General features: G+C 46.7%; 1 protein-coding gene across 3 annotated transcripts in view; it reads right to left on the reverse strand.

The window, feature by feature from the left end:
* The window catches only part of NADK (NAD kinase), a 36,006-nt gene extending 21,334 nt beyond the window's left edge, over positions 1 to 14,672 (reverse strand). The window contains exon 1 of one of the 3 annotated variants that reach the window (XM_039912046.1): positions 14,656 to 14,672. The gene's annotated coding sequence lies outside the window, so the exon portion shown is untranslated. Of the gene's footprint in view, positions 1 to 12,791; positions 12,894 to 14,655 lie in introns of those variants that run through there. The other 2 variants (XM_029065413.2, XM_029065412.2) reach the window with 2 other exon arrangements.
* Between the last annotated feature and the right edge of the window lie 1,677 nt (positions 14,673 to 16,349).

The following is a 16,349-nucleotide window of genomic DNA, read 5'->3' on the forward strand; positions in this document are numbered from 1 at the left end:
GGCGTGAATTTGGGGATGGAGGCAAGAGAGTCAAAAGCAAGGTAGTTAGGTTAGTAGGAGAGGAATGAAGAAAACAGGTTGGAGAAGAAGAGGTGGGCTGGGGGGACAAGTCGGTGGAGAGTCTTGAAGCCGCTTGTGAAGCCATCTTGATGCTTAATAGCTATGGTATTTGTTAAGCGCTTAGTATGGGCCAAGCACTGTTCAAAGCATTAGGGTAGATACAAGACATTCAGGTTGGATACAGTCCTATGGCGCTTACAGTCTACGAAGAGGGAGTTGATTTAATCTCTATTTTACAGATGAGGAAACTGAGGTACAGAGAAGTTATGTAACTTACCCAAGGTCACACAGCAGACAAGTGACCGAGCCAGGATTAGAACCCAGGCCCTCTCACTCCCAGACCTGGGTTCTTTCCACTAGGTCATGCTGCTTCTCACCACGGTCCTCAACCACCTCCCCTCATCCAAAGCCCATGACTCTTATTTGAAAGCCAGTATTTGCGTTCTTGACGTTAAAAATCAATAAATACTATTTACTGAACATCTACTTCATTCTGTGTGATGTTGGGGGAGATGGGAAGCCAGTGGAGGATTTAGAGGATAAAAGAGATGTAGATCAAGTGAAGGTTCAAGAAGATGAGCTGGGCAGCAGCATGTAGTAAAGACCAGAGTGGGGAGAGGCTGGTAGTTGGAAAACCAGTGAGAAAGACTAATGCCAGGGTCTAGCCATGGAAGACCAGAGCTTGTACCAGGGTAGTAGCAATCTGGGGGGAGAAGAAGGGATGGGACCTGGGAGTTGTTGTGTGGGAAGAACCCACAGGATTTGGCAGCAGATTGAATGGGAGAGATGACCGACGATGAAGAGTCAAGGATGACACCAGAAAAGCAGAGTGGCCTCATGGATAGAGCACGGCCCTAGGAGTCAGAAGGACCTGGGTTCTAGTTCCAGCTCTGCCACTTGTCTGCTATGTGATCTTGGGCAAGTCACTTCATTTCTCCATGCCTCAGTTAACTCCTCTGTAAAACGGGATTAAGACTGTGAGCCTCATGTGGGACAGGGACTGTGTCCAAACTGATTAACTTGTACCTACCCCAGTGCTTAGAATACCTGGCACACAGTAAGTGCTTAATAAATGCCATTAAAAAAAATAAGGTAACAGGCTTCTGGTTCAGAGAGGATGGTGGTGTTGACATCCGAGTTGGGAAAGTTGGCATGAGGACTGGGTTAAAGGTCAGGGTTGAGTGCAGGTCGATGGAAGGGTCAGGTGTTGCTAAGGTGATCTCAGGAGGGCAGGAATGGGCCAAAGAGATATGTGCTTAAGGTCAGTGTTGAATAGGAACTGTCTTGGGGGTTAAACTCTTCCTTCTAAACATTGCAGAAAACCAACATCAAATAATAAAGTCTTGATCAGATTTATATTTTTTTTTTACCAAGAGGAAAAAGGAAACAAAGACTATAGATGACTAAGCCTGAGAAATATTTTGTGTATGCAATCTAGTAAGATCTCCTGCCAAGCAGTCCAAGAGCTTATCTAATTATTAATATTTCATGGATGAGTCTAACATTCCCATTTCCTTCTACCAACCAGTTCCATACTGCACGGCAGTAGCCGATACAATTCTCAGCTCACATCCACACTGTCACAAACCACAGCCCCAAGTTAATCACGAGGACACTTTCAAGGGTCACTCGCTGACCTTACCCAATCCAAAGCAGCGCAGGCTAATCTAAGCCTCACATTATCACTGCCTCTCAAGGCTTCACTGGAAGCCTAAACCTCAATCGCCCTTTATCTTCCCTCATGTCCTAAGACTTAACAATTCACTAACACAAATGCCGTAATATTCATTAGGCTGCCCGGGACATCTGAATGCTGTATTTAGAATTTCCTGCCCTAGTTCGGACGACACTGTCCTCTCAGGAGAGGTCATGGGTTCGAATCCCCGCTCGGCCACTTGTCAGCTGTGTGACTTTGGGCAAGTCACTTAACTTCTCGGTGCCTCAGTTACCTCATCTGTAAAATGGGGATTAAGATTGTGAGCCCCACGTGGGACAACCTGATTCCCCTGTGTCTACCCCAGCACTTAGAACAGTGCTCGGCACATAGTAAGCGCTTAACAAATACCAACATTATTATATTATAAGGCCGTCCAGGATAGGGCTGACTCCTCCAACCAAGCCTCCTCTGCTGCTCAGAATTTTATAACTGTATTTATGTATCTGATGTCTAACGTATTTCAGGTAAATTGGCTCTCCAGATTTCTGGAACAAAACTTAATATAAAGATCTTTGGCTTCCTTTACCCATTAAGGACATAACAAAAAAAAGCAACACAATAAAAAAACGCCACAAACTGTCAACGTGTACCACCTAGATACAAGCCACTAACTGGAAATGAATTCTGTTTGCAGATGAACACTCAGATTCAAAAATAGCATCTGCAGATGCGGAATGCTGGCTTTTCTTCCGAGTCAGGGAGAAATCTAATCACAGACGTATTCATTACCGGTTCTTGCAATATCCCAATACAAAGCTGATAAAATCCAATTGAGGACCCAGAAATCCACTTAGTGAACCAGGATGTCGAGACCTGAAGCTGAACCGAGCCCTTGGTTTGTCCTCATCAACTCCCAGACCTGTGCTCCTATGTCCTGCCTCTGGCCTAGAATGCCCTCCCTCCTATCTGATAGACAATTACTCTCCCCTCCTTCAAAACCTTATTAAAGGCACATCTCCTCCAAGAGACCTTCCTGACTACATCCTCCTTTCCTCTTCTCTCACTTCCTTCTGCGTCGCCCTGACTAGCTCCCTTAATTCATCCCCCCTCCCAGCCCCATAGCCCTTACCCGTCATTTCTTTATAGTAATGCCTGTCTCCCCCTCTAAACTGTAAGCTCATTATGGGTAGGGAAAGTGTTTGTTGTTGTACTATACTTTTCCAAGAGCTTAGTACAGTGCTCTGCACATGGTAAGCGCTCAATAAATACGACTGACTCTCTGATTGCTCTTTCCACTGGGCCTCCCTGATCCTCGGACAGAGGTGTAATAACGGTCAGTCGGCTTTTCAGTCAAGACCACTCTAAGGAGTGACCTTGACCAGTGAGCACCTCCTCCCACACACACGAAGGTAAAAAAAAAAATTGCCAGAAAACTGCAGAGGTGTTTGTTTTGTGTCCCCACTGGTGTTTTCTGGCCTTCCTTCAACCTTGTTCCTATAGCTTGGGGCTACACGGACGGGGACAAGTAAGCCTCTTCCGGCACTAACCCTGTTATTAGCCTCTAATAAATAAATTTGCTAGGTTGCTGTACAGTCTCAGAATTTACCTCTAACTTCGCAGACCTGTCTCAGGTCCTTAGTCTCTGCTGGTCTCTCCCAATTACCAGCACACCAAATCTCCATCAGTCCCCCAAGTTCTTGGTGCTTATCTCAGTGTAGCGCTCGGCAAACACAAGCCCTCAAAACTATATGTTGCCTCTGGAAGTTAGAGGGATCACTCCAAGGACCAGCAATAATGGGCTGCTGCTGCGGCCCTTCCCTAATTAAGCCTTCTGGAGAAATCCATTATCTCATCAATTTAGATAAGGTGCTATTCCTGGCATCTCTGAGAGTCACTCATTCTTTGGAGGGTATGAAATGCCTCGGAGGTCGACAGCCAACATATTCCTTTTGTCCAACTTTGATCAACCTCATCCAAGAAGGAACACCATGGTGTGAGCTCACTTAAAAAGCTACTCTACTGCCACGGGAGGAAAGTAGCCTGAACTTGGAGAGTTCTCCACTTGCTTGACTCTCATGGGTTCAACTACCCTCTTTATGCCGATGATTTTCCAATCAACATCTCCGGCCCTGATTTTTCTCCTTCTTTGTGATCTCATATTTCCACTTGCTTTCAGGACATCTCTACTTGGATGTCCTGCAGATACCTCAAACTTAACATGTCCAAAACAGAAGTCCTCATCTTTCCACCCAAACCCTGTCCTCCCTGTGACCTTCCCCCATCAGTGTAGACAACATCACCATCCTCCCTGTCTAAGAGACTTGTAACCTTAGCATTATCCTTGGCTGGTCCCTCTCATGTAACCCACATATTTCATTTGTCATCAAATGCTGTCAGTTCTACCCTCACATTGCTAAAATCAGCCCTTCCCTCTCCACTCAACTGCTACCTCATTGATCCAAGAACTTATGCTATCCCACCTTGACTATAGCATCAGCCTCCTTGCTGTCCTCCCTACTTCTTGTCTCCAGCCAATACTTCACTCTGCTGCCCAGATCATTTTTCTAAAGAAACGTTTAGTCCACGTTTCCCCATGCTGCAAGAAACTCCAGTGCTTACCCATCCAACTCCACATCAAGCAGAAACCATTGGCTTTAAACCAATCACCTCTCCCTCTCCTTACTTCACTGATTTCCTGCTACAACCCAGGATGATCACTCCACTCCTCTAACACAATTTACTCACCGTACCTCAATCTCATCTATCTCCCCACCGATCCCTTGCCCACGTCCTCTCTCTGGCCTGGAAGTCCCTCCCCCTTCACACTCCACAGATGATCACACTCCCCAACTTCAAAGCCTTATTAAAATCCCATTTCCTCCAAGAGGCCCCCAACTAAGCCCTCATTTCCCATACTCACTCTCCTTCCTGTGTCACCCTCGCAATAGGAAGTGAATCCCTTATTCAGCCGACCCTCAGCCCCATGGCACTTATTTACATATCCAATATTTAATGTCTGCCACCCCCTCTAGACTAAGAGCTCTGAGGGCAGGGAATGTGTCTACAATTGTAATACTGTATTCTCCCAAGCGCTTAGTATAGTACTTGGAAGACCGTAAGCCCTGAATAAATAGAACTTATTGACTTGACTGAACTTTCCCACAATATCCCAGCACCTCTCTGCCAACGGCTCCCTACTCTTTGGGGATTTACCAGGACATTCTGACTGCTTCTTGGTTTTGTGCTGCTTTGTCCTGAAAGGCACGAGTCATCATAACATTAAATATTTTGAATCTTCATCATTTGGCCCCAGTTTTGTATACCCTCCCATGGCGGTTTTTCGATGCCTCTTATGGTAAGAGGATTCTGACTGATGAATTCTCTAGAGAGGCAGGCGGCAAAGTCAAGCAACATCATCCAAATGACTAGTAATGACTTCTCAAAAGTTGAAGGGTGCTGGACCAGGCAGAACAGAAGGTCTCCGGGTTGTATTACAGGTGTGAAAAACACACATTTCTGTTGGTCTCAGCTACTACCCTCCCTGACCAGAATCCTGGGACCCTGAATTCACTCATTCAATGGTATTTACTGTGTGCTCAGCACTATACTAAGCACTTGGGAGAGTACTATATCATAAACAGACACATTCCCTGCCCACAATGAGCTTGGACCTCAGAGAACCCATACCCAAACCATGTACCAAAAGATGATGTTAGGCCTCTGTCACCTAGCTCTCCTGATGTGTTCCAATCCCTAGTTTAGAACAACTCTGCTTTGGGAATCCTGTGCCTTTCCCAGAGCAGGCTTCTGACATGGAATAAGGAACAGGTAGCGCCCCCACACACTCTCCCCATGTAGCACAGTACTGCATAATGCCTATGCATTTACACATGCTACGGCCTGGAAAAAAACAATGAAATATGTATTATTATTACAGGGTGGAAATGACACTTTTAAAATGGTATAAATATGCTTACTCTTTCACTAGCTGGATGAGTGCTAAGTTTCCCCAAAATATTCCAACCCACAGATGAATCCGCAACTCTCGATTTTCCTGCAGAGCGCTAACATGATTCATTGTCCATAGAGTCGCATGACCACCCTCTGATTTGGTTACTGCATCTCCAGATTTAGATGTACAGGAGGGTAAAAATCTCAAGACTTTTTCACGCCGTGGGCCGTTGAGGCGGTCAGCCCACTTGCCTATTAAAAATCGAGACGGGCTTGTCTACTTGGGAGCTTGGGCCAGTTCAAACAAGAGTGCTGCAGTTTTCTACTTCACTCACAGGTTGTTGTTAATGCTGCTTAGAAAGGCCAAAATAAATACCACACCATTTGTATTTTTCGGTTTGGTGCACCAATGTTTATTTATTTAAAAAATCATTTCTTTTTCCTGTCCAAAATGAATAAATTAATGTTCTGATGCAGCTGTTAGCAAAAAAAAATCTACTTTGGTCATTTTGATCCTTATCGAATAGACCTTCACTTTTTTATACCTAAAAGTTAATTTTAGGTAACAGCTAATTTAATTAAATGATGATATTAGGCAAATGAAAATGTGCACATAATTTAAGCAGATTACAGATCTTCTTCCAATTGCCCCTAAATCGGAGTCTAGTTCATTGGAAAGAAGTGTTAAAAGTGTTAGAAGTGGGTAGGGCTTTAGAAAAACATTCTACTGATTGCCTTCACAGGTATCCCTAATCTATTACCCAGAAGCTCTATTAGTCTCTGCTTTAAAAAAAAAAAAATCAAAATAGTGCTGATTTCAGGAACCTAATTCCATTAGGTATAAGACACAAGTCTGACCTGGTGGATAGAGCGCAGGCCTGGTGGTCAGAAGGCCCTGAGTTCTAATTTGAGATCTGCCACTTGTCTGATGTGTGGCCTTGGGCAAGTCACTTAACTTCTCTGTGCCTCAATTACTTCATCTATAAAATGGGGTTTAAGACTGTGAGTCCCATGTGGGACAATCTGATTACCCTGCAACTACCCCAGGGCTTAGAACAGTGCTTGGCACATAGTAAGCACTTTACAAATACCAAAATTTTTTTTAACAAGTAACATAAGAAAAAAAAACACTTCATAAGACTTCAAGATTGTGTTAAAACAATGGTTCATATTAGAGGACTAAACTGCATTTAATCCCAAAGTTATTTTTAATCTAATTTAATTACATGATAGCAGATCTCTAACTTCCTCTTAAACTGATTCAGATTCATGACAGCACTGATTTTTTTTTTTAAACTATTACGAAAAACAGCATCTGCAAATGTAGCCTTCAAAAACAACTCTAGGCTATTAGCAGCTGCATGTTACATGATCAAGCCTCACTGGAACATTTTAGTTCCCAGAAATGCAGGAAACATTCTTGGAGCCCTCCACCCACCTTCTCAACCATCTCAGCCACTTTTCGTGCTTTGAGAAGCACTATACTTTGAAGTCTGAGGAGAATAAGGGGGTGAAGGTGGGTGAGTGACTTATTGGTGGGGACAGCAAACCGTTTAAACCTAACTCTGCCCATTTCCAAACGTTATCAAGGATGAATAGATGATTTGGGTTAGGTTCCTGTTGCAAAAGGTGCAACACGACAGAAGAGATGGAGTTCTGGTAGTGCGACTTGGGTACCAGTAAGCTGCTACCAAAGGCCAGTGCCCTCTCCACACTTCTGTCCATTTTTCCCTCCATGTACCCAAGACAGTACCTCACACTTCCAATACCTCTCTTTCACTGCTCATAAAAATTATAAGTGCAGTTACAGGAGAGGGCTGAAATCTTGGGAGTCCCGAGCAGACTTTGGCTGAATCCCAAGAAAGCCAGCGGAAGCCCAGGTAGAACTGGTCTCACTTCCAGGTGGAGGCAAAGCCATGTACGGAAGGCCCAGGCAGCCCACCCAGACAACACCCTCAAGCACAGATGGCTTCCTGGGAGACCCCCGGTCCCTTGGCTGGATGTCACGCGAGAGGGTCACAACAATCCTATGGCCAGACCCTGTCCATTCAAGACACTATGAAACACCAGATTCGTTTCAGAGTTGCTCCAGCTAGGAAAGAAGGGAAATTGGGGACGGGCTAGCCAACTTAGTTGAGGCCATTGAGTTTGTGGCAAATAGTTAATGGGGACTCCAAACCTGCCCAAGTTGCCAGTTCACTTCAGTGCCAGTCGGCTTGGGCATATTCCTTTCCTGCTGCGAACAACTATATATTTCTCTTCTCAGGGCACAAGGGGGGTTTCTGGATAAAACTGCCTGGAGACAAAGAGGGATTCTGGGGGAAAAAAAAGCCTGGAGAGATTTATGGGAGGCATTTTTAGGAGGAGGGTGAATCTTTAAAAGGGTCTGATCCTGAAAAAGAAACTAAAATCAGCTTTGTCGCTATGGCTAGAACAAGAACTGCTGCCAAGAAGATGAAGAAATCCAGCAGAATTTCAAATGTCTGGAAAACAAAACCAGACGGGCAACATGAAGGTCCATCAGAGAGTAGATTTCCAGGGACTGGGCAATCCTCTGTAACCTTTTTTCCATGAACTGTTTGAAAGTGTTGTTGAATTTCAAAGGAAAGTGTTTCAGACCAACAACAAACAACAAAAAGATATTTCCAAGATGTTCTTGAGAACTGGAGCCAACCGGAAATATAATTGTCCTAGGGGGAAAAGAAGCAAACCTCGGGATACTGCCTTTGCCACGGAAGGAAAATCACCACTGGGATTTGATTCTAGCATTAGAGTACAACTTTTTCCTCCAATTTAAAAATATAAGTGAAATGCGCCTATTCAACGTTGTATAGTCTTGTGCATAGATAAGATTTGGGTGGCCGGTGCAGCTCCATAATTACTAACTTCGAAGTCCTAGGGGCACTGAGTAATTTGCCATCAAAGGAGCCATTGTAGCAAGTTAAAAATACAGCACTGTTTGCGATCTGTGGTCTGAAATGATTAGTATCTAAATTGTGTGTATGTGTGTGTCTGCTGGTGCAAAGACAGAGATAGAGAAAGAGAGCTGATTAATTTTCAAGACTGAGTTTTGCATTTATCGTTAGCATGCTGAACAATTCTTTCATTTTTACCTATAATAATTCCGTCTCTTCAGACTCTGTGCAAAACATCCAAACCTAGCCTTAAATTCTTAAATACTGAATTGCCCACAGATAAATCTTAAAAATCTAGCAAAAGTTTCAAAATGCCCAGTTTCCAAAAGTGTTTCCCAAAGGTGAAATGTTTTGTCCTACCTATTCTCTCCTACTTCTACCCAAGTCATAGTGCTGAGATCACACATGAACCATATGCAGCCATATTTGGGGTTCACCCAAACATAAGCTCCCATGAAAACCCCAAGGAAAAGGTCTTTTTTTTTTAACCAGCTTCTCCTAAACTCACCTAACTCTACCTCACTCTGGACACCCCCGTTTCCATCCTTTTGCTCACATTGTTCCCCTAGCTTGGAACTCCCTCCCCCAAGTCTCACAGACCCAAATCTCCCTCTAGAGTCAGAGGCCTCCAAAAATCCCACCTCTTCCAGCAAGCCTTCCCAGATTGATTTCCAACTCTCCGAGTCATTTCAACCCAACTGTTACACCTAGCACTTACAGATTCGTCATGTAGCCTAGTGGAATGAGCTGGGACCTGGAACTCAGAGGCACAGGTTCTAATCCAGGCTCCGCCACCTATCATGTTGAGCAAGCCAATTTCTGTGTGCCTCAGTTCCCTCATCTGCAAAATGGGGATTCAATTCCTGTTCTCCCTTCTACTTCGACTGTGGGCCCCATGTGGGACCTGGTGATCTTGTGTCTTCCCCAGAGCTTAGTATAGTGCTTGTCATATAGTAAATTCTTGACAAATACCCCAATTATGGCTATTAGAACAGCACTTGGATTTGGTAGGTGCTCAGTAAATACCATTACTACCACTCAATGAAAGAGACAGAGATGAGTTAATTAAACCCAATGCAAGATTTGTGAAATCAGGACACAAGCTCACCTCCTCCAGGAGGCCTTCCGAGACTGAGCCCCCCCTTTCCCTCTGCTCCCCCTCCCCTTCCCTTCCCCCCCACCCTCTGCTCTTCCCCTTCCCCTCCCCTCAGCACTGTGCTCGTTTGCATATATTATTTATTACTCTTTTTATTTTGTTAATGAGGTGTATGTCCCCATGATTCTATTTATAATAATAACAATAATGTTGGTATTTGTTAAGCGCTTACTATGTGCAGAGCACTGTTCTAAGCACTGGGGTATACAGGGTAATCAGGTTGTCCCACATGAGGCTCACAGTCTTAATCCCCATTTTACAGATGAGGTAACTGAGGCAAAGAGAAATTAAGTGACTTGCCCACAGTCACACCGCTGACAAGTGGCAGAGGCAGGATTTATTTTGATGTTGTCTTGTTTTCGTTGTTCAATTTTGCTTTGCTGTCTGTCTCCCCTGTTTAGACTGTGCGCCTAGCATTGGGCAGGGATGGTCTATCTGTTGCCAAATTGTTCATTCCAAGTGCTTAGTCCAGTGCTCTGCACGTAGTAAGCGCTGGCTGGATAAATACTACTGAATGAATGAATGAATGTTCTTAAGAAATTAAGTTAAACTTTTCTCACAGGATACAAAACAGGGAGAAGATTTTCACCCAGCGAAACTAAACTATTGCATAACTTCTTCTGGGAACCTTTTTCCACCTCAGGGAAGTGGGAAAAACCACAGTTCAAAGAAGGCCCACCCCGGCATCTTTCAAAGAGCCGGCTTTGCCACCTGCCATAATAAACTCTCCTCCAGTTACATCTTATGCAAATAAAAAATGAATGCAAAGGCTGTAACTGGATCGGCAACAGGGCAGGGTACACCCTCCCTTGTCAAATGTCTAATCTGTCCGGGTATATGGGGAGAGGGAGCGGTTGGGCGGGCATGCATTATTCCTGGAGGGCTCCTCCCCAAATCTTTTAGCTATGAAAGACACCCCTGGAGGTCCGGGCAGTTGCATTCCAAGAGGGGAAAATCCCCCCAGTGCTTGACACATAGCAAGTGCTTAACAAATACCATCATTACTATTATTATTATTATTCATTAAGGCTACATAGCATAGTGGTCAGAGCACGAGCTTGGGAGTCAGAAGATCATGGGTTACAATCGGTGTGGCTTAGTGGCAAGAGCCCGGGGTAGGGAGTCAGAGGACGTGGGCTCTAATTCCGATTCCGCCACTTTTCTGCTGTGTGACCTTTGACAAGTCACTTCACTTCTCTGAGCCTCAGTTACCTCATCTGTAAAAGGGGGCTGAGGACTGTGAGCCCCACGTGGGACAACCTGATTACCTTGTATCTGCCCCAGTCTGTAAATAGTAAGTGCTTGGCTAATAGTAAGCCCTTAACAAATATCATAATTATTATTGTTAATATTAATCCCATCTCTGCCACTTGTCTGCTGTGTTACTTTGGGCAGGTCATTTCACTGGGTCTCAGTTACCTCATCTGTAAAATGGACATCGAGACTGTGAGCCCCACGGGGGGCACAGAGTGTGTCCAACAGGATTTGCTGGTATCCATCCCTGCGTTTAGTACAGTGCCTGGAACATAATAAGCTCTCAACAAATTCCACCATTATTACTGCTGCCTAAAATCATGCGATATGGAGTTATCGTTCCCAACTAGAGCTCTCCCACGGGAATTGAGGTCCCCGAAGGGTTTATTCGTCAATCCTAAAATCCCCCAAATCCTTCTTAAACCCTCAAACTACCTGGGGGGGGGGGGCGGGGGGGGCGGGGTAAAGCTGTTCACAAGGATCACTTGAAGACAGCCGTGACGAGGGGGGTGAAAGGTGTCCAAAAAAAGGACTTCGCCCAGCCCCCAAACGAGCCACTCCCTAGTCCTGGGGGGAGGACGAGGCAATGGCCTGAGGGGGCAAAGTGCAGTGGGGGGGTGGGGAGAGAGAAGCCCCACCCCGGGTCAATCATTTAATCATATTTATTGAACGCTTACTATATACAGAGCACTGGACTAAGCGCTTGAGAGGGTAAAATACTCTCGACAGTGAGCTCGTTGTGGTGGGGTGGGAACGTATCCATTGTTGTACTGTGCTCTTCCAAACGCTCAGTACAGTGCTGTGCACACAGTAAGCATATGGCATAATACATACGTCCGAGAAGCATATGGCGTAATACATAGAGCACGGGCCTAGGAGTCAGAAGGTCATGGGTTCTAATCCCGACTTCTCCTGCTGTGTGACCCTGGGCAAATCACTTCACTTCTCAGGGCCTCTATGCCCTCATTTGTAAAATGGGGATTGAGACTGGGAGCCCCAGGTGGCACAGGGACCAGGTCCAACCCGATTTGCTTGCATCCACCCCATCGCTTAGTACAGTGTCAGGCCTATAGTAAGCGCTTAACAGATACAACAATTATCCAGCGTTTTGAACAGGGCCGTGAGTAATCAGCGCTTAGTACAGTGCCTGGCATATAGGAAGCACCGAACAAATACCACAATTACCCAGCGCTTAGTACAGTGTCTGGCATCTAGGAAGCGCTTAACACATACCACAATTACCCAGTGCTTAGTACAGTGCCTGGCATCTAGCAAGCGCTTAGCAGATACCACATTTACCCAGCGGTTGGTACAGTGCCTGGCACCTAGCAAGCGCTTAACAAATACCACAATTACCCAGCGCTTGGTACAGTGCCTGGCATCTTGCAGGAGCTTAACAAATACCATTACCCAAAGGTTAGTACAGTCCCTGACATGTAGGAAGCCCTTAACAAATACCACAATCACCAGCGCTTAGTCCAGTGCCTGGCACCTGGCAAGCGCTTAACAGATACCGCAATTATTAATACTACAGAATGAGCAGACACGTTTCTTGCCCATAAAGAGCTTCCAGTCCAGAGGGGCGGTAGGCTCGGCACACAGCGAGCGCTCAGTAAATAGGACCGAAGGAGGAGGCGACAGGGATAAGAACCTGTACCCAAACTGCAGCTTCCAGGTCCACCTGGAATCTGCCCCCATGCTTTTGCATTTCAAGAGAGCCTTTCGGAGTCAATCAAGGTGCTGCCCATTGGGTCCATTCGAAATAGGGTCAATGAGTGGGGTCAGTGGGGTCACTCACCGTGGCCTGTCACCGGGCGGATGCCCTCCCGCGGGGGTCTACATGGCCCCCAGGCCCGCGGCTCCTCCCGCCGGCCGCCGGCCGCCCCATGGCCAGCCCCGACGGCAGCAGGACCGGCCCCGCCGCGGCCCGGCCCCCGCCAGCGCGCATGCGCTCCGCCCCGGAGCGCCGCTCTGCGCAGGCGCGCCGCCAGGGGGAGGGAGGATGCACGGAAGAGCCAGGCCCGGCTCCCCTCCAGAGGAGGGAGGCGTCCGGGAAGAGCCAGGCCCCGCCCTGCTCGGGGAGCACGTGAGGACGCGCGCCCTCGGGCTTTGGGGCTCTGCGAAGCGCTCGGAGCCGGCCCGTGGGTGTCGTCTTTAGTACTGCAGCAGGATTCCTCCTCTCTCGCTGCAGAGAAAGGACTGCTGTCTTGAGGTTTTTCGTTGGCACTAATACTTCGCCCTATGCTTCGCCCTCCATTAGGAGGCCTCAGTCACCCCAAGTCTGGGGCACCTCACCTGGAGACACCCAAATCTGGCATACCTCCTCCTCCTCGGGCTCCCTGGCTTTCCTCTATCTCTTGCCGACTTGTCCATTCCAAGCGCTTAGTACAGTGCTCTGCACATATTAATTCATTCAATAGTATTTATTGAGCGCTTACTATGTGCAGAGCACTGTACTAAGCGCTTGGAATGAACAAGTCGCCAACAGATACAGTCCCTGCCCTTTGACGGGCTTACAAGTCTAATCGGGGGAGACAGACAGATAACAATGGCAATAAATAGAGTCGAGGGGAAAAACATCTCGTAAAAACAATGGCAACGAAATAGAATCAAGGCAGTGTACATTTCATTAACAAAATAAATAGGGTAATGTAAATATATACAGTTGAGCAGAGCAGTGCTGAGGGGATGGGAAGTGCTCAATTGTAAGCGCTCAATAAATACTATTGAATGAATGAATGAATGAATGAATAGGCCTCGGGTGAGCCCTCTTTCATTCTTTCAATCGTTATTGAGTGCCTTCTTCCTTCTTCTTTCTATCATCATTATTGGGTGTAGAGCACTGTACTATGCACTTGGAATGTGCAATTCGGTACCAGATAGAGACAATCCCTGCCCAATGACGGGCTCACAGTCTAAAGTAATGGGCTCTTCCCCGCACCCTCTTCAGGGAGGCCCCATTTTTATTTTATAGCATGTCTGCTAATTCTGTCGTGATACATTCTCCTAAGCGCTTAGTACAGTGCTCTGCACCTAGTAAGTGCTGAATAAATACCAGCGATTGATTCATTGGTATGTAAAAGGGACCTGATGCTTCAGGTGATTGGTTGGGCGGCCTGGCCTCTTGGGGAAGAAGAATGGTTGGGCTCCCATGGTGAGGGGAAAGGATGAGAGGGGAGAGGGAAGGAGGAACCTCTTCCCTCTTCTAGACTGGGACCTCACTGAGGGCAGGGAATGTGACTGTTTATTGCTGTATTGTACTTTCCCAAGCATTTAGTACAGTGCTCTGCACACAGTAAACACTTACTAAATACGAGTGAATGAATGAATTGGCAGCCCACAGGATGCTGTCCCCAACTATCCCCAGAGACTGTCCAGCCCTATCAGCCCAACCCTTCCTTCTCACCCCACCTCTGGTCTCCATACCTACCACTCCTCCACCGCCCCCCACCACAAACTCTGACCCGTCTCCCCCATTATCCAGGCCAGTGGGGGTGAGTCTCCCTTACTTTGGGGCTGTGTAGGGTGTCAGCCAGTCCGGATGAGGGGACGCATTCTCCCCACCCAGGCTGGGGCCACGAGAAGGCAAAGGGCACAGCACTGACCGGTTGCCCCTCCCTGGTCTGACATTGGGCCTGTCCCCTTAGAAAGCAAGACCTCACCTCTGAGAGCACCAAGACCACTCCTGCTTCTTCTGCTCCTTGCTCGCTGTAATCTCAGCTCCCACTGGTCTGCCAAATCTCTGCAGGCTGCTGGAAGTCTTAACCTCGTTCACACCACGTGGGCGGCCCCTAAAAGGGGCGGGGGTGGGAGGGGAAGGTCCTTTTCTTCAGTAAACACGGTTTAGCAAGTGCAAACTGGACTGGGTTCCCGTTCTAGACTTCCCCTTCCCTCTCCCTAACGCTCTCTGCCAAAGCATTGGACCTCAGAACAGGCCCAGCTATTGTGAACTCAGTTTTATAGGAGTTTGTCCCTATGTGGGTGGGTGCGGGTGCCTGGCTTCTTCCGACCTATGTGCTTAAGACAGAACAAAGATTGCATCATCAACAACATGTACTGGATGATCACTGTGTGAAAAGCACTGTCCTGAGTCCCACTATTGGTAAATCATTTTTAGCTCTCTGTCCACCTCATTAGATTCTAAACTCCCATTGCCCAGTATCCTATTCCTGTGGGAACCACACCTTTTCTCTGAATCAATCAATGGCACTTATTGAGCACCTACTATGTGCAGAGCACTGTACTAAGCATTCCAAAGAGCCTCACTTCTACTTCTTTCATGGCCTCCAGCTCATCCAGCTTCTTCTCCTCAATCTCTCAATATCTGGCTCCTCTTCTGCTGCTCATCCTCTGTCTGACAAAGCTTTGTCCAGGGGCTGTTACACATCTTGCTTTACATTCACTTTCTTTTTTTATATAGTATTTAGTAAGTGCTTACTATGTGACAAACACCGTTCTAAACACTGGAGTAGATAGAAGTTAATCAGGCTGGATAAAGCCCTTGTCCCACATGGGGCTTACAGTTAAGTAGGAGGAAGAACAGGTATAGAATCCCCACTCTGCAGCTAAGGAAATTGAGGAACAAAGAAGTTAAGTGGCTTGCCCAAGATCAGACAGCAGACAAGTGGTGGAGCCGGAATTGGAACCCAGGTCCTCTGGCTCCCCGGCCCGTGGTCATTCCACTAGGCCTCTTGGGGAATTCATCCGCTTGTATTCATCCGCTCTGTAGGTCACCCCCAAATCTACCCCTCTAGCCCCGATCACTCCCCAACTATCCAATCCCACACCTCCTTCTGCTTCCTCTTGGGTAGCCTGCCTACACCTCAAACTCAACACATACAAAACTGAACTCGTCCTCTTCTTCCAACTTCCTGAACTTGTCCTCTTCTTTCTGAATTTGTCCTCTTCTTCCAACTTCCTCCTCTCCATTGACGTAACTGAAGCCAGGATCCTTGCTGTCAACCTCGACTGAGGGGTCATTCCCCTCCACAGTCATTCCCCTCTCCCACCCGCTAACCGAGTCTTCCTCAAAAAGTTGCCTCTCCCTGCCTTTTTCTCCACCCTCACAGTCATCATCCTAGTTCAAGCATTAGTCAGGTAGACTCCTGGATCAACTTCCTCACTTATCTCCCTGTCTCCAGTCTCTCCCCTCTTCGGTATGTATTCCACATTGCTATCTGAGACCGACCTTCTGAAATATTATCGCATTGGCCTATTGGAAAAAAACACAGGACTGGGAGTCAGGATATGTGGGTTCTAATCCTGGCTACTCCCACTTGCCTGCTGGGTGACCTTGGGCAAATCACTTAATTGACCTGTGCTTCAGTTTCCTCATCTGGAAAATGGGGATTATCTG

Source organism: Ornithorhynchus anatinus, chromosome 5, assembly GCF_004115215.2.
Source record: "Ornithorhynchus anatinus isolate Pmale09 chromosome 5, mOrnAna1.pri.v4, whole genome shotgun sequence".
Lineage (NCBI taxonomy): Eukaryota > Metazoa > Chordata > Mammalia > Monotremata > Ornithorhynchidae > Ornithorhynchus > Ornithorhynchus anatinus.